Genomic DNA, 27,597 nt, shown 5'->3' on the forward strand with positions numbered 1-27,597 from the left:
ACGGCTAATTATCACGTTGTGAAGGACGTTTGACGATGTAACGCAATTAGCAGCCACAGTTCGGCGCCGTGGGACAAGCGACCCTGACCTTGTCTCCGATTCTACGCGGCTTCCGCTTTTATTGTTCTTCCTACTTCTGCTTGCGTTCACCGCCCACTCTACAGCAACCTCGACCAGGCAAATTGAATTAAATTGTTTTTCTTGGGTAACTGTTTGCATAGCAAAGCTCACGCTTTTGTCGACACGATGTTCATCGTGGAACTCCTTAAGTTCGACAATTTCGACGATTACGCTGAGACATCCCAGCAAAAGCGAGCCAATTCAAGCGATCTGTTGATTCTATTAAAATGTGATCGTTGATTAATCGTTAAACGAAATACGTCTATTGTTTCGTATGACGCAGTTATACGTAACAATGAAGTAAATTAATAAAACGAGGCAGCTTTAATAAACGAGGCATCGTTGCATATTCGATTGTTATACATTGGACTCGATACTCTATTAATTGTAATTTCATCGACTCTACTAAATCGTAAGCTAAAGGAATCTGTTCATTGTTAATTTTCATCACATTTTTTCAGCAGCGATTCCAATTGCTGTTAGACAATCGATACCAACTTCCGAGGCAACCTGCTTGTTTCTTCTAGCATGATTATGGCATCGCAAGGCAGAAAAGGAAGTTGGCAAGACTTTCGGTGTCACCGTGTTTTCGCTTCGCCTAATTTCCGAAGTGTAAAATCCTGGATCTTCAGCCGACGATATCTTCACCCTGTTTTTCTCCTCGTGAATAGTCTTGCTCATCTTAAGGGGTCGCCTGTTTGGCTTCAAACAGGTCAAAGTCAAAATCATCGTTTTGTACACCTACGATAAACCCCATAAGTTTATGACGTTTTGTACATTGGGAACCCAAAAATAATGAAATGTTGCAGATGTAGATGTTTTTATATCACAAACATCTCCAGATATTTTAGTAATAAAATATTCAAAGAAAGACTTTGATCGATCATTTAGCATTTTCGCGTCGCTATATAGGACCGTAATATATTTGTTCTCCGGTTGGTCGTGAATGCTCGATTTTTAAAGCATCACGCGGCGATAAATGCTGTCACAAAGAGCGAAGATTAAGACGAGAAAGGGCTGATTTCTGAGCCTTTCCATGGGTCAGATGGAGGGATAACAAAAATGGATGTAGGTTGGCCTGCTGTGGAGGCTAATCCCCGATGAAATGCTGGCCGTCGAGCAGTTTATATTTTCTCTCTTCGTACATTGCGTTGTTTCGACCGAGAGTGCAACTGCTGGGCGCCATTAGTCCGCTCGGTTGCTGGCACAATGCAAGATAAATATTTGGCGTCCAGTCGTTGTCAAAAATTTACGATGCAAATTAGAACGACACTTTATCTTACCACCGTATAAGAAACGTCTTCTTTGTTCATTGCAGTTTTCTCGAAAACGGCTGAACAACAATTTTGTCCATTCTCGTTAATGATCATATCCATGGAACTGTCTGCTGTTAAAAATTATTCCGCTCATTCTTAATATACCGTGATTAATCTTGTTGCAGAAACTGTCATGTTATGTAACTTTAACGCATTCACGATCGGTGGTCTTACGGAACTTGTAAAATAAAAACGTGTAAATAAGAAGTTTGAATAGTTTACTTCTAAGTGTCAAACCTTGCATCGCTTCTTATTAATTTAATTATTGATAATTTCACTGACAATCACGTTATTAATAATTCATATTACTGTAGCAACGATGATAGACTTCAATCATTGTAAACAAGAAGGTTATTTAGTCACGCGGCGAGAGATCGTTTGACATACCACGAGCTGAATCTACTGTCGGTCGTGCGAAGCCCGGCGCAGTAGAATAAGTCCGCGCTTCATCAGCCAACCAATCGAAGCGTCTGCCTGTGGTCGAGTCAACTCCAAACAGACTGCAATCTGTTTTATGCGAAAGTAGTTAGGTAGAAAAGCTGAGGATTGCAGTTCGCTAACAATCTCCAAGGTATCGTGTAACAAGCGTGAAAAGAAAAATATAGCTGATTACCAGGAATAGCTGAAAGGAGATTCCCGTCTGTCTTTGACGAGCGACAGGTACAGAATGCGGGGAATTTGTTTGAGGCATCGCTAACTGCGATTCTCTATTGCAAACTGCAAATTCTATCGAAGGATCGATCGCAGGAATTGATACGTAACTTCCGTGTGTATTATTATTGGATATTTCGTTGCGTAGTAATAAACGTACCAAGCGTAGAGTATTTTCTTTAAATTCTTTTGGCTGTTGTGAAAATATAAACGTTGTATTTTAGACTACCTGCCTTGAAACCGAAACGCAATCGTTTCGGAATGTTTGCACGAGTCGAAGCGATTGGTTCAGAAATGACAGAGCAGAACGAATGGCGCGACCCTTGTATTTTAATGGCTTCTATTTCGCGCTCGATTTCCGTTTGATTTATCGCAACACGTTTGCGGCCGCTCCGATGTACTTTTTTTTTTAATCGTAAACTCGTTTCCTCCAAGTATTATGACGAAGAGCTCTGTGCTAACGAAAGTTTTGAGTATCGAATAACGTGTATCGTGAAGCTGAGCGAACTACGTTGTCATTTAGACCGATGCTTCCTTAGAAGATTCTCATCTACTTGAAATCGGAGAAAATCCAGTTTCTTCGAAGAATTACATCCCGCCGTCATTATCGCTGTCTGACGTCTTCAAGGATCGTCTTTAACGTTCCTTTCAACGTTGCAGAAGCTCTGAGTTCTCGCCTAAAGTAGACTTCGTTTCCTGGCAAACCGCCTCTCCAAAGTCCTTTCAAGAATCATAATTTCATAGAAAGAGACTTATACGCCCGACCATAGCTTCGCTCCGCGGAGTCATTATTTAATCGCTATTTCCGACTGTGCGTTCGCTTTCATACATACGAAACATTATTACGTTTAATGTATTTCGTTTATCTTCCTTAATTTCCCCAAGAGCGTTCCGTTGAACTGGAAGAGTAGTAACTCTCGTCTCAAACTCGCCTTGGAAACGTTTAACTCGCGAATACCGTACGAAAAGGACTAACAGGAAATTTAATTATTTCATTCGCGGTTAGAATGAAAGATTAGGAATAATATCCGCCGGTCCATAAGAGCGTGTGCTCGGAAAATCAAACGAATAAGAAGTTTCGTCCTTAACTTTATATTATATCGAATTATTATATCTTGAAGGAATCAAGCGTGTACGAATATAGTATAGAAACGAGAATTTTCGCATGGATAGAACTGTTGCAAATGTTTGTACCGAGGTATCGATAGTGTGCGAGGGATTTGGAAAATGCATAAGTAGATCTGAATACAAGCTACCAACTAACGTGGAGACACACGCGCATGGCAAGTATGTGTGTCGAGATCTTTAAGAGGCAGACTTTGATAGAATCAGTATTCTACTCTTTGCCATATTTTTTCTATATTTCCTATTTTATTATATATTCTGTTTGATTATTCTGTTCCGTGCATATATTTATTACGTACATTTTGTTACGATTGATTTGCTTGTATGTTGTCAAATTACCGAAGTCTTATAAAATGGGCCTACGCGAAATAATCGCGCGATGGATTCGCTCGAGAGTAAAGTCCTGGCAATTAACTAGCCGCCTCTTGGAAACGAGTTGGTTGTGCCCGTTAGGATATCAGGAATTTTTAATACGTCGACCCCCTCGTAGCTATTATTGTCACCCTTCTCGAGATTAATTGCACTTATCAAGTTGTCCCAGTTCTAGAAGAAAGCTGCAGCTGCCTTCGGTTCCTAGTTAACGTTCATCGATCGTGTCGAAGAAAGAACGATCTTCCGTGTAAGATATCCATCGAAAATTCGCGCGCAATTGAAAGTGATTGCTTCTGAGAAGCACTCGAATCGTTGGAAAACGAAGATCTTTTTGATTCTCGATCGAGAAGAAAGTTCTCACCTTACGGATTACCGACTCTCGTTTTGTCAAAGAGTACCAAGAATCGGACAAAGGATTCGTCACGTAAACGATTCCCAAACGAAGGCTCATTCGGAGGAAAAACAATTTATTCGGATCGATTCCGTTGGGTCAGTCTTTCGTACGAAGGAAATAGCAAAGAATACGTGACACGTAGACGCGAGAAATTTCATTGACACGTCCGGGATGATTCCTCGTAAATTCCGTCCGAAGCTGATTCGAGGAAATTTCGAGAGCAAACCGACCAGCTGGCTTTAGGAGCCGACGAATCGAATTTTTCTTCTTTCTACCAATTCCATCGAGCTTGATCGTTCGGCCGAACGTCTTTGTCTTTCTGCCTCTGCTCGCGAAGAAACTCCATTATCGTTTCTATCCGATTGCTCGCTGCCTCAGTGCCGGGAAGTCATAAATTCCAAGGTGTCAGCTCGACCATCGCTCTGCCAGGTGATCTCTGACGCATTGCTCCGGTAGTCTGACTCGTCGTGGAATAATTCTCCTTACTTCTCTGCTGCGACTATCTCGGCGCGACTATTCGAGCTCGGCGTCTTTAAGCAATTTCATCTTTTTTTTCTCCCTATGTCGGTAAATTGAATAGAGCATCGGGTTGAACTCGTTTCAACCGATAGAAAGAGATTCTAGGATATGAAGTCAGCAAATTGTGAAACTTTAAACAGAGCTATGGAATCCGCTTTGATAAATGGTGAAAGGTTCAGACAGTTCTTTAAACTTATCAACCTAATTTAAACAGTAACCGCATTCATCCTTCGTTCCTTTCCGACTAAAGAAAAGACAATCATTCTGTAGTCTTTCATTTAGGTGCACGATGTATTTTCGTCAAGACAAGCTGAAATTGTAGGAAGGTGAAATTACTTGCTTTTCAGCGGCTCAGACGGTTTTCCATTTATCCGGAGAAGCGTATCGAGAACCAGAGAGCACGGTATACGGCTGAGAAACTAATATCCCTAGGACGAAGGCGAGACCGCGACCTATGGGAACGCCCGTTTCCTTCGACATTTCTCTCTGTCGCGAAGCGTGGCTCGCACGGAAATACCGCGACCAACGATAACCATAGTTCCGCGCCAGGGGCGGTATAGCCATTTGTAAACAGGATTGGGGCTTACCAACTCCGAAGCACTTGGAATTTCGTAGATAAAGCAACCGAGTGTTCGACGCGTTAGAATAGGGTTAGCGGCTGGTGAAGTCGACGTATAGCCGGCGCTACACGGTTACAGCGCCCCTTTCTACGATATTACGAAGATCGTTGACGCGGGGGTGGATTTATAGGACGTCTAGCAGGTTAAAGAATCCACCGTACCGGCTGATTTAGCACCAGGGGAAGACGAATCGTACGTCGAATTATTCTCCCGCGATAAAATTGCGATTCCTAGGACTTGCTTCTCTACTCTCGTTTATCCTCCATTTCGAGGAAGGATGGCGTGGATAAAGGGAGACGACGACATGCTCCTCGGCTCGTTTTGTACTGGCGTTGGTGCAAGACGTTCGACATATCGGCTGGATTTTGTTTAGTTTTCACACGATTTGGTTGCGCTACGTGACTACAGCGTATTTTAGATTTCGTGTTCACCGTGCCTTGTAACTAGACTGCAAATGTTTATGCATTTGTGAGAAATTTTAATATGCAAAGAATATAAGTTTTATTCATAATAACGATATAAGTTATAAAATATATGAATTTCTAATTAGTTTCATAATTTATGTAAATAGTGGCAGTCGTCCTGCAATTCACTACTGTATTTAATTCTACTTACGTGAAAATAATTTTAAGAACTAATTTTCATAACGAGTTACGAAAAATTTCAAGAAAATCTTGTTGCTGTGAGAAATTAGGATCCGATAATTTGAGCTATTATGTCAGTTTTTACTCCAACAGAAGCTAATAACTACGTTCTTAAAATTCAAGAAGCGAATGAATTTGAAAGATTCCAATTTTCTGGAAATTTCTTTCAAATTTTGCGCAAGCTTTTCCATGATGGGGTTGTGTTTAGAATCAACTTATCGCAATATGGTCGCTGATTAGAGAACGCACGCATGAGTGCGTTGTATCCATGGGGGTCAAAACTTGATTAATAGACGCGGTTTAATAGCCGTGGGTCGCGTCTACCGCTGATCTACATCGGCGATACGAGAACTTAATTAATAGATGTCACCTATGGAAATTGGTTTTCCTGGTGACCGATACTCAGGATTAATTAGTAATGACGCGTGTTTAAAGAGTTTCCGCGGACGGGCCGCTGACGTGACAAAAATTGAAAAACTTCTTCATCCGATTGAAACTCCGAAGTCGCCTAACTTTCTCGCTGGAACATCGTGGCGTCGCGTTTAACCAGACGTTATTTTATTTTACAACGGTATAAAGATTCTCACTGATGGAGATCCTGCAACAAAATGGCTCTCGGCCAACGAGATCGTTCAATTCGACGGTTATTATACTTTTATAGAACGGGAAAATGTGTTGTATTATATTTGAAAAAGGATTTATAAATACCGTAGGTAGCAATGTGTTCTAAAAAATAGTTCTTATTAAAACAGCTTTAAAAAGTTTTTCGAATATTTATAGTGTTATTTTTAAAAAGTATCTAGGTACCGTACGTATGAGTATTTTAAAAAAAAATACTCGAGCATTTTTATTAGCGGATTAAAGTTCCCCACGAGATTAAAAATCATCAAGATACAGGGAGGAAATCTCCGAGCCGTTGTATCTCTGAACGTTAATATTTTAAGATTCAAAGTCATCAAGCTGGAGGAAAAGGGAAAGAACCCGCGAAGCGTAAGTAATTAACGCATGGCGAGTAAAAAAATCAGCACGATGTGTGCAACCGTGTCATTCCCCGTGGTCATAAATTTGCCAGTTTTCTCTGCGCCCTCGCGTACTTCTACGACAAGATAATAAAAAAGTTCAAGAGTCTGGGAACACGCGCAACCGTGCTCCGTCTCCGACGAAATAAACTTGCCGAGTCGTACGTGCCTTTCTACGCAGATGTCGCACAGTCGCCATTCATGAATTTCCAAACAGTCTCGTACTGCTTCAAAAGTCTAGTTTCCTGAGACGACATACATAAAGCTATCGACTTATTAGAAATTTAATGATCGATGATATCACGAATCGATGACCGTTTGAATATTGCAATTATTATCTATCCCGTGCTATTTATGGAATATTTAGAAATTTTATTTCTTCGTTTCGGATTTCTAAATTTCAAAAATCGCTTGGGAAAAATTTCATCAAAATCCATGTGTATCGATCGCCGATGTTTCCTTGTCGGTGGAAACCAAGGATCTTTTAAGATCGTCGTCTAACCGTGATCACGGTGTGTTTATCCGCAGGCAAACACGGAGAACATGTCCTCGGAAGCGAGACTAATCTTCTCGAGATAGGTTCGTTGCGAGGCAGAGGAGATGCGTGTCAGCGTAGGAGGGCATCGGTTGGGTTTAGAGGTAGCTGATTGGAATTCGATCGTTGGGTCAAGCGGCCGTGTTAGATTGGAATGCGTATACGCTCCTCGTCTGATCATCCATTCGTTACAGTGCGTTCTCTTCTCCCCTATTTCTTCCTACAACAATCCCTCTGCATTTATTTTTCCAGCTTGCCAATTCCAGTTCTCCTTTGGCTTCTGTACCAATTGCTAGCGTTTATTTGTCTGATTTCACGTTTCGAAATTCACTATTCATCGCTGGATTTAACTATTGCTTTATCAGACTTTCCTTTACTTTAATAATTTTTAGTAATTCCATTTGTGTATTTTAATAATTCAATTTATTCGAATTGTAGCCTCTTGTTTATTTTGTCGCAATACACAGATATGAAAATGCAACAGTTGCGTTGGTAGAATTAATTAATATGTATAATTAATATTATACATGTAATTAATAGATGATCAACGAATAAATTAACCGGACAATTGGAACGATACCGGACAATTGGTAGCAACAGAAGTGAACTTTTCAAAGAAACCACGATACTGTTTAAAGGCTGAAACGATTTATCTGCATTCTTTTGGGAAATTTAGTGCAACTGAGAGCCGGACGAATGGCAAATAAAAGCTCGATATCATCGACTGGCCATGGTTCGTAACATCTCAGTCGATTTGTATAAGCAAACAAAGTCTCTTTAGGGGAACTCGAAACAGTGTAAAATCTTGACTTCTGCTCGAATTGCACCGGACACGTGCAAACAGAATCTGTGTCAGGCTAAGCTCTAACCTTTTTAACCCTCGTTTTTCTCTCCGTTCCGGGGATGTTTGACCGTTTGAAGGGACAGGAAGCGAGATAGGGGAACGCTGTCACGATGACGCGGGTCAAAAGTTCAGCGGATGATGAGAATGTAAGATCGTGGCCGAGCAAACCGTGCCCTCTGCTCGAAACGAGATTTTCTTCTGGAAAAAAACGGCAACCAAGAATTTTCTTCGTCTAGGGACGTAACTAGCTACTGCTAGTTAACGCTGAAATCTCTTAATTTAGCTGCTTATCCTAAGGGGCGAGGAAACGTTTCTGGGTTTCGTAATTCCATACTCGTGCTACTTCAATCGTTCGACGAATCTTTATACTGTTTGCACAGATTTTCAGAGATAACTTTATAAAATTCGTCGTATTCATGGAAAACGATTCTGCTCTCTTTCTTTATTCTAATTTCCACTTTTTCCTCGAGTTCATGAATAATATCACGAGAGTGGGAATTCGTGTGAATGACAAGTGACAGAAAAAATGCGGACACGTAGAAGAATTTATATTAAAAATGTTTGTATTACACCATTGGTGGAGAAAGATAGAAGAAGGAAGAAATGATTTGGCGAGTGCACCAACAAGCAGCAAAAATTTGTCCGTAAACCAACGTTTCTGTGACCATCATTTACGCTTCAACACATGCACATCAAACGTACCCGAAAGAAATATTCTCGAAATAAATAGGTACGAACAGAACGATATCACACTTGAAAAAACCTTGAGAGAAACTCGGCGTGTTGCAATCGCCAATGGAATGTCAACGACGGCTGTGTCCAGAATGAATGTTTCACCCGGCACTCGACCAACTGAAACAAGAATGGCAATGCTCATACCGTCGATTCTGCGAACGGATCATTGACAACAATTTTAACGATAACCCGCTGCGAACAGCAACGGCGGTAATAACAGTAACGTCGTAATACCGGTATCTAGAGGCAGCTAACAGCCGGCATCGATGCAAACTCTATTCGTAGACGTTGAAGACAGACGCTGCCACTGCTTCCCCAGTCCGATGATCGTTCGTTTCAGGAATGCCAGATATTAAAATACCGCAGACTCTCGAGTCTCGCGTACCAGCTCAACCGTTGTCCTCGTCCTCCGTTCACCCTCTTCGTTCTCTGCGTTAAAAGCCACCCTCTTTTCTTAGCACAGTTGGTCTACTTTTCTACCCTCGTTTCGTTTCGCTTCGTTTCGACGAACTTTTTGAGAAAATATTCTATGGACAGATTGAAAATAATGTCTCTTTGCCTTTCTATTAGATTCTGTCTCTTTAATACTGTTCTTGATGTTTCAATATCGTGGTAATTAGTCTCTTTACATTTCTTTCGAGTAAAGCAGCTCTTAAATTTAATGTAATGTAATTTATGTAACGTTAACACAAATATGGAGGTATTATCATTAGTAATTAATAAAGGAATTTTTCGTATAGGAAATTGCGTCCTGAAACGAATAAGAATTGTAAGGATATAAGGTTTTTCAAACGCAATTTCGATCTCTGTGACAGATTCGTTTCTCTTCGACACTTTGCAGCCTTCTGTTCTCGTCATAAAATCACATAGAACGCGTAAAATTGCAAGGGTTTAAAGTTCCTCGAACTATCCGAATTTCTATGACAAATGCATCTCTCTAGTTTCCCCCTTTGACACTTCTGTTCTTCTCGCAAGATCGCGTAGGCGATATATTCATAACGAGAGCGAATATCAAATCGTGTGGCTGTTACGAAGATAACGATACCACAGCTCGGAGCGCTTTATCACTTCAGTCCTGGGAATTGTTTCGGCACAGTTGCGTCGAAAGCTTGCATAAATTTAGTGGAAAGGCTGGTGGAAAAGTCATGGCATATTCGGGAAGAGTCACAATCACGCGGCACGTTTACATTTTGCCGGACGTTCGAAAACGAAGTCAATTAGCCAGTTATAAATCGAAACAATAGTTTCACTCGTGGGCGAACAAGTTTTGCAGGCAAATCATACCATGGCGTAGCTTTTATTATAAAATTCAAACGAATTGTCCATGCACGTCGTAAAACTTGCGGAGTTTTCACGATAGAAGCAATTTTCCGAGAATCGTAAAAACTCGAAATTGCCATTTTATTTTCCGCAACATGTCGTACTCGAACGAAGAACAAATCATCGGAGTTTGGCGAGTGACGAGTGAGTCAATTAGGTTCTTCGTTCGCGTGTCGAATTTCGATGTAACGTCCAGGTTTTAAATTAACGAGATGCACACGCACGCGCATACGCATTCGTCTATCAACCTGGTATCTATAATTCTGACAAATGGCAGACTTTCATCAGGCCTCTCAGCCAGCTATTCGTTCTACCTTGCCTCGCCACTCTTGTTAGTCCAACTACTTACCATCGTCGAGGATCGACATCGAGCGCTAGTAAGTATTCAATCGGATAAGAGGCGCACAGCCGTCGCGCCATGTCGGTGAACCTTCGCCCTCGCGCGGCTTTCTTCCAGTGAGCTTCCAATAAAAGGAATATGTTCTGCTCGTGAAGTGAAGTGGACCGAATCGAGATGCAACAATGCACTCTTCCATCTTCTCGTTCGTCGAAACTTCGATCGTTTTCTCGGGTACGAAATAAAGGAAGCGCGGGAAAGCGGGTAGTTTCATCGCGGGGGAGAGCATCAATCTTCGGGGATCAGTTTTATTTCAATCTCATCGAGCATCGTTGGAATGTATTTCTTTCTTTCTTTCTTTCTTTCTTCCATCGGGATTTTTTCCCCGCGTTCACCAGAGGTAGAGAAACGTATTCAATGAGCGAGAAATTGTCGACGACAAACCCTTGCGACGATTAAAGCAATTAAATCGACGGCTTATTGTTGAAAAACGTCGATACGCGGTTGCGGAATAGCTTAAGAAGCCACTCTCGCGATACCACGCATCCCATTTCGAGTTCTCTCGTTTTGTTCACCAGGGATTACGACATTTTTTTCTCTCGTTTTTTGTTTTTTTCGAATTTGCCAGCCAGAAACACCGACAGTTTCCCTTCGATATTCCATCGGGAAAATCCACTGTCGAATGGAAATTGTTTACCATGCTCTGATAAATGGCTGATGCGGCCAGCTTTAAAACCCATTTTTGCCGCTGAACCATTCTCCAACCATTCCCCACACCATCTCGCACTTTATTCGAAACTCTCAACTCGGATAAGCTGCAAATTCGTTGAAACTGTGGATCACATTTCGCAAATCAAGGTAGCTCCTCCCGAATCATTTATCACAGCCGAACGACGACGGCTACGAGAAGAGGTGTCGGCAGATTCAGTCGCCAAGTGGCGTTTCGGGCCGCATCCGGCGAACCGCGAGGATAGTTCGTTCTCGCGACGACCGCACAACTCGCAACTTCAAATGGGATATTAATGTCCAGCGTCGACTTGTGCGCGCGCCTCGGGCCATTTCCGGCCGGAACAACCGACTGTTTACGAGGGACACGCTCCCGACAGCGGTTTCCAACGGTTAACAGCTAGCAGCGATACACGTCCTGGGTTCTAGGTGCTTTGCGGTCTCGCGATCTTCCCCAAAATTCACGCTGCTGCCTCAGCACAGCCAACCACTTGATATCGAATACGTTCATTCGGTACTCTAGTCCAACTTTGTTTCCATCGTGTCGACACGCTCTCTACCAAGGTTTGTACAGTATATTCGAATAGTCGTGGAGAAGACGGACCGTAATGTTCGTCATCTTCGACACGGGATAATTTGTGAAATCGTATTCTCAGTTGAGATGTCCACTAGAAGGTTACTGTATTTTGTAGTTTGTTGTTTGACATACACTGCCAGAGGAAAGTATTTCGACACTTACCATGGGAAGCTTCTATGTTCCTCTTGTGTGTGATGTAAGAAACATTTTGAAATTTCATTAGAACCATAACGACACACGACTGTCATATTTTAGATACTGCCGGTTTTAGAATATGGTATTTTTTTTTCTTAGACGATTTATTAATATTAATTGAATAATTTTTTTCATACTTGCCTGGATCATTATGTACTTGGATTTGAATTCTAACTTTAAAGACTAACTCGAAGATTGGAAAATAGAGAAAAATGAAAGGTTTATTATTATTTATATCGCTTGTGGGATGAGCGTATTATTTATTTCGTAAAAATTAAACGGTGATTGTGAATAATGAAATTAAGAAATTTACAAACGTTCATTTGGTACTTTAATTCCTCCTAAATGTAATTTCCCAAAAGGTACTCGCTCCATTTACATACCCGTACCAATGGAAGTTCAATTATTTACTATAAATAATAATTTCTGTTCTCACGGACCTATGAAATTCATATTGCAATTGGAGAGGAGTAGTTGGTTGATATTCGGAGATTTCCAGAACTTCGTTGCTTTCGACACTGTAAGATATTGCGCTGGACGTATTGGCGTGGTTGATCTAGAAATTGGTCATGGCAGTAATTGGTGGAGTCCTGCGGGCATAACTTTCGCTAAAACTTTACCACTACTGGCAATCTATATGTTCGTGTGCATTGTGTGCTGAGGCAGCAATTCCCATTTTGCTTCGGGGCTATAAACTGCAACTATCTCTCTACTCTACTATACACAAATGCTAATCATCCTTCGTCATTTTAATTGCTCCGAATTAACAATTGGAAAAATGCAAACTGACGAATATCGTTAAAATGACATACGCAGAGATAAACAGAGAAAATTCCGTATGCAATACGAGTATCAGCAAGTTGAAAGAAAATGCCTGGTCGCACGTTTCCATTTATCCTGAAACCACTGGCCACTGAGGTTCAAACTTCGGATCAAGAATTTCCGTACATACCGTGTATACATAAGAGGTTAATTTGGAATTCTCTTTTCGTATACCACGCTCCGTTGCCTCGGTTTATCCGTTCAGTTTACGGCAACATGATAGGGCTGTGCGTCCGCAGGGGATGCGAAAGATCCGGGCATAGTGGTTCGACAGAGAATGCCAACTAATTCATAACTCGTCCACTATCTCGCGATTCGACATGATTCTCTTCATCCTGGAGTATTTTTATTGGCAAATTTTGTAATCTTACTCTTCGATCGCTGCATTCATTGGCCAACTATATAAAAACACGTATTTGTTAGAACTGTAATCTTCTTCTATTTCAGATATAAAACAGCAACGATATGAATTTTTGTCAACAATCTACGAGAATTTTCCGTATATATGTACGTTTAGTATCAAGGAAAGAAAGTTGAAACGAATGTAGAGCGGATAGTGAAATATTACGTTGCTCGTCGAAATATCCGTACAGCCCAGTACAAAAGAATCAAGATCCATAGCAGGACGTCCAGCACGAATATTGACGTTCGTATAATCCTCGAGAATAGTTAAATCAGGAGGATTTGTATCCCATCCAAAACTGCGGATTTCCTTCCTCCATTAAGGCGCGGCAGCTCGATGGCCTAGAAAATTCGGATCCAGAAGCATCGGCAAGCAAATCCCGACGTTCGTCATTTCTGCGAGTAATCAACGATTTTCGAGGTTTCTCGTTACGTTAAAAAATCCACGTCGTTTGCGGCAGTAGACACACGTAACGGAGAGAGCGCATTCGCGATTGAAAGCGAACGTCAATGGGAGAAAGAGCGATGTAACCGAGTCAAGAAACGCCACTTTCGACGTTTGAAGCGGAAAAGGGTCGGAGAGACGATCGTCTGGTGGATTTTACTTGCTGGATTCCTGACTGTGATGGCGGGGCCCCGTTATTGCCAAGCGGACAGAAAAATCGATAAGAGTGGCATCCACTTTCGATTCGCCAGAGCTAACGTCTCACCGCATTTTCTCACCGCGTGACACTCGTACCCTGTTTCCACCCCTTCGAATCTCATCCGACCGCCCTTTTTTGCAGATTTTAGGTGGTTAATCCGAATAGAAGGCTTTCCCTGAAACGAATCTCTACCTAGAACTCTGGCGACAATTTTATAGTTTTTTAGAGGCTGAGATATAGAGAGGATCTAATTCAAAGATATCGGAATAAGGTAGAGTTATTCGAGTCGGATGAATATTTGAGTCCAGCTGAGTGTAATTTGTCTCGTAATTCGTCAAACCTAGCCACGAACAATTTTTAAGCGTCTGACATTTAAAAACAAAGTATTTAATTCGTCATTAGGAGTATGAGATTTAAAAAATATGTGATAAATCCACGATTTTTTGTTTTTGTAAGAAATGACAATAATATTAGTTTAGTTGTTACGTTATCTTTTCTTTACTACTGTTAATACTGCGTAATTAATGTTATTCGAATGTTCAAAAGGGCGATAAAAATACATGTCCGATCCGAAAATTGAAATAGTTTTGACGTCGGAGTTGAAAACGTATTAGAATTAAAAATTGCTCTTTTATAAGAGAGAGAAGATATTTCTTATGGTGCCTTCCAAGTTTGATCTTCGATTGTCCCTTCGAGTGCTTCATCTCACATCGCTCTTGCACGCTGTGCTGCTACGATCTGAAAATTCGCGGCGTATCGATGAAGATCGATTTAATTAGCGGCGGTGAATTTATCGGCCGTCAAAGGATTACCGCGATAAAACGATTTAGCCCGCGGCGTATCCGATTCCACGTCCGTTTTCCTTTCTTTTCTTCTCGTCGGTGTTCATTGTGCCCGGGCAAATGACGCACGAAGATTCGATTCGACTGGTAACCCAGGTCGGATTAAACGTTCTACGCTCGTCGACGTTGGGCATTCGTTAAAACACCAGTCGACGACGATTCTTTTTAGCCACTGCTGCTCCGGGACCTCGAATTCTACGATTCGCCTTTTCATTTTACAACGAGCCACACCGGTGTGCACGGAATCGTCGCAGCCGCGATATCGATTACCCGATCCATTTCCCTGTCGCGTAAAGGGCGAATAAAATACTTGGGCCGAGTGGATTAAACCAGTGGAATAGCGTGGCGCTCTCGATTCGTCGTGACCTCACGGCGCGACCGATACCGTGAGCTGCTATTCACCCGAAGCCCGTAAGCCAACGCTAATTATTTCGACGATGCAAAATCGAGATCCGTCGCCTATTGCCTTTCTTTCATTTCTCTTCGTTTTTAATCTGAATAACGGAAAGCCCGTTGTTCTAGCTCGGTTCACTCTAATGCTAGCTACCTTGAATCGAGTATCGGCCTCGTAGTTCGTCAACGGTTCTTCTACCATGTCGAAACGACGCGAAAAGACGAGACGTGCAGTGGCTTACGAAAATATATCAATGCTTGTGGATAGAATAGCGATTTTACGCAAATTTATGATCAATTAATTGATCGAAAATCCTCGGTCTTCTTAATAATTTAAACCGAGTGTTACACATTTTATAAAGGATCAAGTCGTAATACTTACAAACTGGAATGTACATGCCACATATGTTTCGTTCCCGAGCAACGCGCACAAATCACTCACTGCTACCACTGGCTGAGTTATTGTTCGAACGAGAAAGAAACGAAACGACACTGGAATCGTCACCGAGTGTGTTCGTTCTTCTCCAGCCGGATTACGACTCCTTCTCTTATCGAAGCTAAATCAGAATTCATCGGTAGCGTGAAATCCCTTGCGATTTTCTTCTTCTGGATCTTCCTTCTTCTGTTCTTCATTATTCTCTGGTTCTCTGTGTTTTCCGAGTATCGATTACTTCTTTCAGAGCTGTTCATTACAGTTCTTGTTCTCTTTATATATATCGAACGTGGACAAATTTTCTACCCAATGTGTTCGGTCGTTCAACTAAACTGCCTTCAGTGAAAAACGTAAAAGATCCAAAGATATCAAAACTTTTCGAAATTCCAACACAAAGCATTGCCATGAACCAGCATTGCATATATTTTAGCCCATTTTTATCATCGCTTTCTTTCCTCGGTCTTCTCCACATCTCCCTATCTTCCAAAACCTATTTTTCTTTTCCGCAAACTTTCTTTCCGCATTTCATTATACAGTATTATTTCTCGAACTCCTCCTTTCTCGACTGTTACATTCACCGACGCAATTTTAGCCAAACTTACATGTACATTTCACTACGAAAGTTCCATCGAAATTTCCCGTTAAGCGACCACGCGGTTAACAGATTAACTTGACGCGAGAGAAGTACGAAAACGAATGTATCTCAACAACGAAACCTACCGCGACAGATGTTATCGAATTGCATAATAATTCGTCTTTCTTCGGTAACTTCCCGATTCGTTCTACCTGTCCGAGGAATGGAAGCTCTAAGTCCGAAGACCTAGAGAGGTCTGTAACATTTCATCCCTCTTGCATCAAGTGTAATGAATTCAACAGTTGAGAAGCTTGGATCAATGAAATCTCCCAGCGAGCATACTCCGTGTAATAATACTAAAAACATAGAAATTTCAGAATTTTTACGGAGGTCAAGTAAAAGAACGAAAGAAGAGGCACCGTTGTTCCCGATCGATCGACCGGCTTAGCGGTGGCGTTGCTCTCCAAAGCGGGCCACCGGTCGATAAGCCGATTGCGTGTTTAGAACGCTAATAAAAATGATAAGCGATAGCTCAGCCGGCGGGAAGAGGCGGCCATCGAGGGGTAAATTGGTTCGGTGAACGATAAGAAAGATGCTCAAACTTCTTAACGATTTTCCCTCTTATTTATCGCGGTCCACGTCCATTTTCTAGAACCCGCTGCCAAAATTACCTCGTTCGAAATCACGATAGTACGTCTGTCGTGATGAAGCGACCAATTATATCGTGCGTGTATTTCACGAGTGTCGGAGCTTGAGATAATTCAACTTTGAGTTAGAAGAATATTAAAACCTTCCAAAGTGAATTCCAAGCGCTAAGAATGGAAACTATTTATTATATTTAACTATCGTTCCTTACAATTTATTCCTTTTTGTCGGTGGAAAGATGAAACCGGTAAGTAAGAAAGAACAAAATCATAAATATAAGAAGGAATGTAGTGATAGAAACAAGCCTTCACCGTAGTAATCATCATCCATCTGCTGCGTTTGTTCAGAATCCCCTGAAATTGTGGCTGACGGGTTTATTATCTGTCTAGATTCAAAATTGCACCTAGTACTAGCTCGTAACTGACATTTGTTAATTGTAATGTTGATAATATCCCGCGGGATACCTAACAACACGAAGTCGTGTTTCACGTGCTGTTGCTGCACAAACGTCAAAAACAGAAACGTAACGTCGAATGGCCGAACAGTTGGCCAATTTTATTTGTCCAGTTGTAATTTCGCTGACAGCGCGTAGGTACGCGCCACGAGCCAACACACTGGCTTAAATTTCGCAACGTGCGATCGATCGGCAACGCATCGGCACGTCTCGTTAAAGTTTCACGCCGATCAGGAAGTTTTGTGCACGTCATGGAAAAATATGTCTCGGCCCAGTTCGTTCATACGTCGCTATAACGACCGCGATAAAATTTCAAAAAATTCAACCGACTATAAATCAGAATATCGAAATTACATCTCTCGTTGAGATTTCAAAGTTATTCGAGCGTTAGAAAGATAATATTGAATTCGACCCTTTAGAATGCACGGTTATCTGCCAGGCGGTTTCAGAGAATTCTTAGTAATTTAAGTGTCTTGTTAATTGCTATTCTTTTTAAGTAAATCTAAAAGTAATTAGAGTTAGGGTCAATTATTCGTTATATTATCGAATCGCAAAATTTAACGAGGGCATTTCTAATACTAATTATACGTATAAGACTATCGTTCATGCTTTATACTAATTTTTTACCGAGTGCATATTTGCAATAAACGTCTCGTTACATTGCTAACGAAATTTCGAGAAATTTCTTAAAATAACGCACGATATATCCATAAAAATTGTCTACGGTAAATGTTCGAATACCTTCGTGAGCCATTGTCGAAGTCAGAGAAAGGAACTTCGTCAGAAGGAAAGATCAGTTTGGGAAATCATAAAGGACACGTCCACTTGAAAGGAACGAACTTCTGGAAATACACATGCTCGTTGTTCCACGTCTAGTGTGTCTACTACTACATCACCGTAGCAGCTTCCGGCGAACGTGGCCGCTCTGGCTTCGAAACGCTGTCAGGAGATGCTTTGCTTTCACGGAAAGAAAGTTACCGTGCCCTGTCCCGGTTTAACACTGTTCAACCCTCTATTGTTTGCGTTAAAGCAATTTCGCTCGATTCTCGACGAGATAGGCCGGGTTAATGTTGAAAATTCGATAATCGCCGGATAATCCACGTACACCGACCTGCTGATAGACGCTAGGCTGATTGAATCGCGGTATATGTATAGTTGAATACATGAATCGAATTGAAAATGTTCGTATATAGATAGTAGTTTGAATCCTGACAATAGTTGATTCGGTTCTGAAACGTAAGGAGAAGAAGAACACGCACTTGCACGTATTTGCTCGTTTCATTTGAGAACGGGACACATTTGTAACGCGTAGTACATCGAGTTCTGCCTTGTTGAAACACTCCCATTGCAGATACGCCAACTTTGTTATTTCGCTTAACGATATAGAACGTCGCGTTCTTCGGCTACTGTTCTTGTACCAAGTTATCGTGACGAGGCAAACGCTATTTCTATTTACCATCCAGTAGCAATTCTATTCGTCGTTACGCGACGATATCTGATGCATTCTAAAGCGCCATTTAAGACGGAAAACAGTAATCGAATATTGTCGATATTTGGACAAACGATTTAAGGAGCTACTCTGGAAATTTATTTCCGTAACTATTTTGCCGAATAATCATTTGGATAATTATTTTCGAAGAGACGTTCAATTTATTTGTACTATATATTTTCATCTTTTTCGACCATATAATCTAGTGGCATTTACGATCGCAGTTTTATCTTGCATTAGCCTTAAAAGCTAAAATTGATCATTCTAGCGTATATAACTTTTTTCATCGTACTTTACATACTTTTTACATTCTTTCCCATTAAAAAAATTGTCCTTTTGTTTCCATTACACCTACATCGTTTAGCACTTTAACTTCTCAATTAGAAAGAAAAGAAATATGATACGAATGGGTTAGTAGCCGGTGTAGCGTTGTACTTCGATAAAGCTAGCCGGAGTTCGCAAAGATTTCCAGTAAACTTACAGTCTGACCAATGGCAACACGAATCGGTTGCACGAAGATCGTATCTTTCTTCGAATAAAAACGCGTGTCTCGTTCCTCAAACTTTAAAAAGACTCGACCCGCTCCGTACTCCCGTAAGTCTTTTACCAGCAGCATTTGCAACATGCCCGCTGTTACGACCGTTCGCGGAGAGACGTGATCGCGAGATAGCACGTCAACGAGAGTTGTAAATTCTCGCTACGATTATGTTAATCGACGCCGCGAAATAGTCGTTCCCCTGTTTCGTTTAGGATAACAGAGGTGGTTTAATGAATATAGCACTGTGTTAACACTAATAAATTAACGTTTATTTCAACAACTTATTAATTAGAAGGATATAAATGGAACAACAAAAGAAATGTAACTACGTAATGCGCGATATAAGATATGTATTGACTGTTTGGCTTCTCGAAACGTTCTGCCCGCCTTTCGATTTTTTCCGTTTTTTCTGGAAGGCGACCCCCACTACGTTCGGATCACGCCACATTCTTTTACGCCGGATAAAATAACGGCCACGAATCGAAGTTTCTGGAGGTCGCCCTGCTTAATAAACTATGCGCTTGCCACTACAATGTTTGTTTGTCGGGCAGCCGCGACGATCCGCCCGCGACATTGTAGTGCCGCGACCGACGGTTAAGAATATGATCTATGGCAAGCCGCATGGCGTAACACCCGCCTCGTGTTCGAACAGTCTACACAAAAGTCACGTACGTATATCCTGAAGCATGGACCTCACGAGAGAAAGAAAATAGACTGGTACACTCACGCTCGTATCGTTTTCCCTTCCGACCATCATTTTACTACGTTCACGGTCAGATTGTTTTATTTCCGTATATTTTTATTTTTCCTCGTTCGATATACTTCCTTGTTCTTTGCGTTTTACCGATATCGATACGGAGATCGAATTGCGTTTCAAAGCGATGTTCTCGCATCACACGCTTAACCAGGGAACGTGGGAAACGATATAGAACACCGCGGGAAGTTTTAGCTGTTTCTCGTGACCGTTCGCTGAAAGTACATTTCGCGGAGTAAACTGATCGTTCAACGCCGTACGAAAGCCTTATTCCATTCACCAGCTCTCTCTACGAATAATCGGACCTTTAGGTGAAACATTACAACCGGAAATTGAGAAGAATCCATCTCTCTGATAGAAAATTCGTACAACTGATTTATATTTAGGATAATTGACTGGGATACGTTAATAGGCTTAAATAATCATCCATCGAATGAAAGATTCAAAGCGTGTTAATTATTATCAGCATTCTGCATCGATTGCCGATCAATATGAAATTAACGTGTCGTAGTTGGTTATTCGTGGACTTCCATATTTCATCGTATCGATCGACCTGGCCAACTCGAAATAATTAAACGATCCAATGTCCGAGCTGGTGCCTCCGGCGCGTACCTTTTCTCGTTTTGCCGTTTCATAGGCAAAGTTTCGAGCACCTTTTAGAAACACCCAGGGCCGTGGGGAGGAAAAAAAAGAAGAGTGGCGAGTGGCGAGCGAGAGGTAGTGTGGCGGACACGATGAAAAAGAGACGCCATGGAGAAACGATATTGCGTGAAAGGAAAGCGGTAAATGGGATGGGGGTGAAAGGATGAGGAGGTTGCTGCAGATCGATGTTCCTCCTACCACCGACTTCCTCTCGGTCTCTGTCGCTGCCGTTCTGTCCCGTTTCTCTTCCCTCTTTTGCCTTCTGCACTGTACACGATGCCCAGTTTTCGTTAATACAAGGCCGGTCAATAGCAAGCCTCGAAGCTGCAAGCTGTTTGTCATACACCCCCCGAAATACATTTCGTATTGGCAGACGGTTTGCGAGTGGACTATCGTCGAGACATTCCTGTTTATGCATTCGCCTATGTAGGCCATCCCCTGCGCCTCTTATTCACCGGTTGATTCTCGATACAGAGCGGATAAGCGCCGCTTTCTCCAAATTATTTACGTTCGTTTACGTGACTCGACTTCGATACACTATCGCGATGATGCATTTAAGCTTACTGCGTATTTATGTCTCTATCTCGCTCTAGATTCAGCCGAGGAAGAGAATTTTAATACGTTTCAAGAAAATTATTATCGTACGATTGAAACGAGAAATCATAGGACGATTCTCTCTTACATCGACTACAAAACTGCCGTGAAAAAGAATTTATAACGATAAGAAAATTTAATTTGGTCGAAAATGACCCAAATAACGCAGCCGGATTTGAGACAATCTTCTCATATTTCAGCTTAATTTCTTGGGTTTCATAAATGGATAAATGAAAGAATTTTTTTCTAAGGATAAAAAGTATCTGTAACCTGTTTTACATTTTAACAGGGTAGTTAGCATGCGAAGTGTCGTACTCAGTCTGACAGGGTGAAATATATTGCATCTATAGAGAGAATCATCCCATTCGTTGCAAAAGAAAAGATAAATGTCATAAGAGTGGAGTGCGATAGTGCGTGAAACATAGTCGCGATATATTTCTCGTTGCTCTTTAAACGGTCGGGATTCTTTAACGTCCTTGATAACAGAATTTGCAGCAGGTTCTCGGTTTATTGACCATTTGAGCGTTTCGTGCGTTTACTTTCCAGTCAGCCTATCTAGAACGATGGTTCGTTAAATAAAGAACCAGGAATACCGTGTACGTGTGATGCGATGAAAAATCTAGTAGTATGGGACGGTCATTGGCCAGCCAAGAAATACTCTGCTCACTCCTACGATTCTCTCTCTTCCTTTATACAAAGAAGATGAAGCTATTCTACGGAATCAATCTCTGGAAGATCTCTAAATGACCACAGCGAGTTGATGAAACCTTTTTCAGTCGTCGATGAAAAATTTAATTCGATGAAAAATTCAACAGAGCGAGTCGATGGTCGAACGATTTGAAGTAAAATGGTAAGGAAGCCATGGTTGAAGGATGGCCAGCACTGATTACCAGCAAACTAGCTCCTAATGATGAAGAATGGATCGAGCTAATCCCCGAGGCCAGACCGTGTACCATGAAACAGATAAGGCATAAAATAGTGGCCGTGGACGTAGCCGCTTTGTACTCGAGAGGCGAACGTCTCTTGCCGGTGAAACGACCCAGGCCGCCTTCCTTTTCCTTCTTTCACCACTAAAAATAAAGCTGGCCGGATAATGTGGGACACTGTTTCCCTTCGAACAATGCCTCAGCGTACTATTCAACGCGCACCAGTTTTTTTCGATGTCTCTCTTTCACCAGAAGGCCTGCTTCTTGAACCTCGTATAATAAGCGATCTCTCCCTCTCTGGTCGCCTCTTTCAGCTCCCTGTCAGATCCGAGTTGATACGCTCCCCTTTCGAGTACCTTAATCGCGCGCTATCCTACGTTCGAGATCGTCCTAAGTATCCACCGAAATCGTCCGGATTACTCGGATCATAGCGTCGAACCGCCGATCATTTCTTGCCACTGATTCACGCCGATAACAATCAACGGCCATGTTTCGATTTATTCGTCGCGTCGGTTCCATCGTGAAATTCCATTCTACCTTTGACACGATACCCTGTCCGACGAACCAATTAAACGGGTGAAAAAAATTGCCACGACGATCGATCGCTTCGGCTCGCGGTCATTCATTCCCGCGATGTAGGAATTTCACAGGCGACTGGCTACCGAAATTAATAAACTTTATCTAGTACGCGTAACGAGACCGACACAAATATTTAATCGGTCTACCGATACTTATTGACTTTCCGGGTTGGGTGAAGCGTGACGAACCATCGAAAAAATATATCGAAAAAAAAAAAAGAAAAATATGTACAGGCGCGGATATCTAGTGAATTATGAGATAGTCGTACCTCGATACACTTAGCTTCAGATTTCACGAAATATTCAGATGCTGTGGTTGCTATGGCACAAAGCGACAGTAAGTCGGTAATAGTCTGAATTTTTCCTCCTTCTTCCTGTAGGTCATCTTTTATCGACATTTACGTATCGTCATTGATCGATTAATATTTTTAAAGAAATATCGCGTTCTTTGATCAATATGTTTTTGATGGTTCACTGGAAGAGGAAGAAACGTACCATTATCTCGCCGTTAAATTATGCCTGATACGTACAGGTATGTAGTCAATGAACATAATTTGCAACGTAACCATAATTACTGATCATGTGCGGCTCAGGTGTCCGACAGTCTGACAGTCCGGATTTATTGTAGCTCCTCTCTAATTGCTGCTAAATTATTCTCAGGCTATTATATGTACAATGCTATTAAACTGATTAAATGCTCGACAATGGTGAACGTTTAAGACGTATACTACTAGCATTATTATACATTTTCCTATTCGATATTTGGAATGTGGTTCTCTGTTAATATAGACGAAGATAGTGACGATGTACAATCTCAAAAGTTAATCTTCCATAAATTTCGAATAAGATTAATTGTTGCATAAATCCGCGTATCTTCCACAGATACTCTTTGTTACAATATGTGCTTTCCACGGGTAAATTGTTATCTCGAACAGAAGTTGAGTGAGAAGTTGAGAGTGGTATTTGGCCAGGTTTTAAGGAAATCATCAGTTTGAGATTGGAATTAGAACGATCCAACACCTCGTTAAACCCTAAAACTACTCGAATAGCGAAACTTCATGGAACTTTGCCTTCCGGAGCTACGGCAACTTCATCGAACGTCGCAATTTATTAGATATCCGAACGTTATCGAGACTCCGAGTATTAATGTCTGTAAATCGAGCTTCGTCGTTGCTTCTTAATGAAATTTTGGCAAAATTCTTGATCACGATCCAAGGAAAATTCCCAAATTATATCATATCTTATCTCCCAAGAATTATAAATTATCATTCGATGAGAGTGAAACTAGTCGTTGACTGGAGACCTAATTCTTTTAACTGCGACCTCTGGTATCTACGATCCATTCGTTCAGAGAAATGACAAGTAAATTGAATAATGTAAAATCAAACGGAGCGACGAGTAATTTAATCTAGTAGTTATATTGGTGAAAAAAGAAGTAATAGAAATGAACGGAGCACATATTTCTAAGAATCCTTAACCGTAACCCTTCTACTATTCCTATGTCCGAGTTACGCATCGCCTGCAGCCTAATGAAATCAATTAACCGCGTTGAACGATGAAGTAGCGCTAACATTTGCTAAGTGGTCGCATTTATGTATATGTATGCGATCTATCGAGAGTACGCGTATCAGTTGTGTGTTTGTCGGATGCAGGGTGCTTTGGTCGCAACCAAGCATCGATCATCTCACGAACCGCGCTGTGATCCTGTCAGCTGACAATCCACTCGATTGTTGCTCCACCGACTTAATGAAACTAATTAGTCACATTCGTGCCGGCAGAGGCACGAACGTTCGATCATCGTACAATGCTGCTTGTATCGAGCCTCGAAGGTGCTCTCGATAACGTTGCTCTCTGCGGATGTCCGATTGCGAACACTCGGAATAACGCGTCGTTAACGTGTCTAGAAGGATAATGGCGCCATGGGGAGGAGTTTCTGTACCTGATTGCTCGGCCGTTACCTCTGCCCCTAAAGGAAATTCAACGTATGAGAGCTCGATGCGTATAATACCCACTTCAAACCCATTTGCATATAGACTGGTCGAAGTAGAATGAGTTTTATAGGCGACGGTAGATGGTTATGGAGATCCTTGCCAAAGTGGAAATTCTATGATTTTTCAGGTGCCTGTAGAGGAATGTGGATGTAAGAGTGTGGAAACTTGTCTGCCTTGTCGTATAAGAATAATAAATTAAAAGCAATCATAAAAAAAGAGCGAAAAGTATTCAATTTGTATGAAATATTCGACAAATGTCTGAAATACTTATAATTGTCGGTATCACTATAGAGTATAGAGGAATTGATTCGTAATTGAATGTCTTTGGACGTTTAATACATTCGCTCTACAAAATAGAGATTAAATGCAAAACGTTTGAGTACGTCGATATATCGCCGAGTGTTGGAGTGTGGTTCGTGAAGGATATTGACATTTTTTAACCTGCGGACCATATGGGTGTAAAAGGAAAGGGACAAAAAGAGGAACGGTCAGTTACAGAGCGTCGATCGATTTATTGCATCGTTTTACCAGTTATTTCAGTTATTTTTCATATCTTCGCTTCCATTCAAAGTTATCTTAATTTTCAGTATTTTACAATATAATTCGTCTTTCGATATTATGTATTTTTATTTCTTCTAACTTTTACTTTTGTCTTAGTGTTATAGAATAGGATTATACCGTCGTAGGACAGAATTGCTTATTAATAAATTCAATTTGAATGCAAGATGAATTCAACAGAGTATGGAAACTTATTTTTCTTCTGAATGCCAAACGTTAATGAAATATCTTCGAATTTCGAATACATTTAGTTCAGAATTTAAAAGAGTACGTAGTTCAATAACCTCGTTATCTCGAAACTGGTGACTCCTTTCCGTCTCAGGTGCTGGTTATATACACGAGTCAATGAAATTAATTACAGTCGACGCCTGCGCGACCTAAACCGAATCTCGCAGCCGCTTATTTACCCTTGCGAATGATGCTCGACATTCGACTGCGTCGTACGGTTAGGCCGATATAGCGGCCGCGTTATTTACGAACTCGACAATTAGCGAGGCATTCGAGAGGCCGCCAGAAGGAGGGTTAATGAAATTAATCGGTCACGTAGCACAGGCCACGACAAAAGATCGCCGGCTGCTTCGTTAGCGGCCCTGGATGTAATTATCGGCTCCTGTATTCATCTTGATGAGATGTACCGATCAACGAGGATATTGTGAAACGAAGGTGATAATCAAAGCAAAGCCATTCTTAAAGCTCGAGGAAAAACAACAACGATGGTACCGTTGTTACTTATCGAGAGTAGAACAAATTTCGAATGTTGGTCGTTTTATTGTTCGCGTTGTCTCGCAAGACGAAGTGTCTCGAAGAGTAATTAAGTCGACGAGTCTGGCTCTGAAACGAGAACCTTTCAGGCGTTTCCCTGATGACCGGCAATTGAATTGATTAAGTGTCTACAAAGCTCGAGATCTCTTCCGGCGTCAAGGATATATCCCTTGGCGTAGCTCTGCTTGTTATCTTATTTTCTCTTACATCGGTGTCATTCTGTTTATCGCGGCGCAGCTTCATCATTCTCTCGCCAATCTTATCGAACGGAGTAATTTCTAGGAAGACCAACAAACATTTCGCGGACAAATTGGATTTGCGTGGTCGCGATGAGTGAGTCAGACACCCGAGTCGTCCGAGTGTCTGCTAAGGAACAGCTGCGAACCAAAATCATCCAGGACTTCTTTTCCATTCTCATTAGTGTTCGGGTACACTTTCCAGTTCTCACCAACCCAGACCTCCATTTCCTTCTCTAAAATCCTTTCCCCTCGATTCCCACGTTTCTAAGAAGAAATCACCCTCGAAATCCCTTCGGAGTGGATCGGACTAAACGCATTAATTCCAAGAAATTCAATCCGTATTAAACCATTCATCCTTCGAGCTCTTCCTGGTTACGATGATAAATGAAAGAGTAACCGCTCGGCAGAGGGTCCTTCTTTCTTCCCGATGAGCCTACGCTGCGGCTCATCAGTCTCGTCGAACCAGGCCACCAGGACTTAACGGGTTAGCAACAAACGGTTCGCCGTTAAAAACCCTCTTCACCGTTGATCGTCGCCAGGCCAACTAATGAAACCCGTCGATCACGTTCGGTGACACGTGCACGAAGGTCACGACCACCTTTTCCATCGAGCCACACAGATAGTTGTCTTTCTCTGTTGCCTCATAGCGAGGCACCAGGACGCTCGTGGACGAGAGAGCAGCGCCTGTGTGTTCGCAGATAAGGCAGAAACACTGGAATTGTATATATCGATCCTCGGTTTCGATAAGATACGAGAACCCTACAGCCTTGGGCTCGGGTTCACGAGCTGCTGCTCACGGGAACAATTTTGGCCGGGACGAAGGAGTGCGACAGCAAGGAATAAAAGGGATAGGAATAGAGAGAAAGAGAGAGAGAGAGAGAGAGAGAGAGATGGTTTTGTTCTCTTCTCTTTACGGCATCGATCGTTCGGAACCGTCCTTTGCCCAGGAAGAGTAGGAACCTGGTAATGAAGGAAACCGTTCCTTCCTCGCCTCTACTAACGCGGATCAAAAGTTTCACCGATGCATGAACCACGCTCGTCGTTCGTGGTTCTCGACGAATAGCTACAGTTGCTCACGAAAGTATCCGAACACGTACAGTAACTTTCAGGAATTTATGTTACGTGCCTTATATGAGAGATTTTAAAATTTCATTAGTAGAGCATGATGAGACGCGACTGTTTGATTATATTATTGATTATATTAGTCAAATTTGAAACTAAATTCGATATACTAGATATACCACTAACATTGTAATGAAATCTAACTA

General features: G+C 41.7%; 1 protein-coding gene and 1 long non-coding RNA gene across 3 annotated transcripts in view; one reads left to right on the forward strand and one right to left on the reverse strand.

Annotated features, from left to right (window-relative positions):
* Window positions 1–27,597, reverse strand: part of LOC117205720 (alpha-2B adrenergic receptor-like) — a 118,762-nt gene that overhangs the window by 52,609 nt on the left and 38,556 nt on the right. The window lies entirely within an intron of this gene.
* Window positions 1–27,597, forward strand: part of LOC117205723 — a 62,841-nt gene that overhangs the window by 31,516 nt on the left and 3,728 nt on the right. Inside the window, exon 3 of one of the 2 annotated variants that reach the window (XR_004487281.1) lies at window positions 648–802. The exons of the other annotated variant lie outside the window; for it this stretch is intronic. This is a non-coding gene — a long non-coding RNA (uncharacterized LOC117205723). Of the gene's footprint in view, window positions 1–647; window positions 803–27,597 lie in introns of those variants that run through there. 2 annotated transcript variants of the gene reach the window in all.

The sequence above is a fragment of the Bombus bifarius genome, unplaced genomic scaffold (genome assembly GCF_011952205.1).
Source record: "Bombus bifarius isolate JDL3187 unplaced genomic scaffold, Bbif_JDL3187 scf7180000007992, whole genome shotgun sequence".
NCBI lineage: Eukaryota > Metazoa > Arthropoda > Insecta > Hymenoptera > Apidae > Bombus > Bombus bifarius.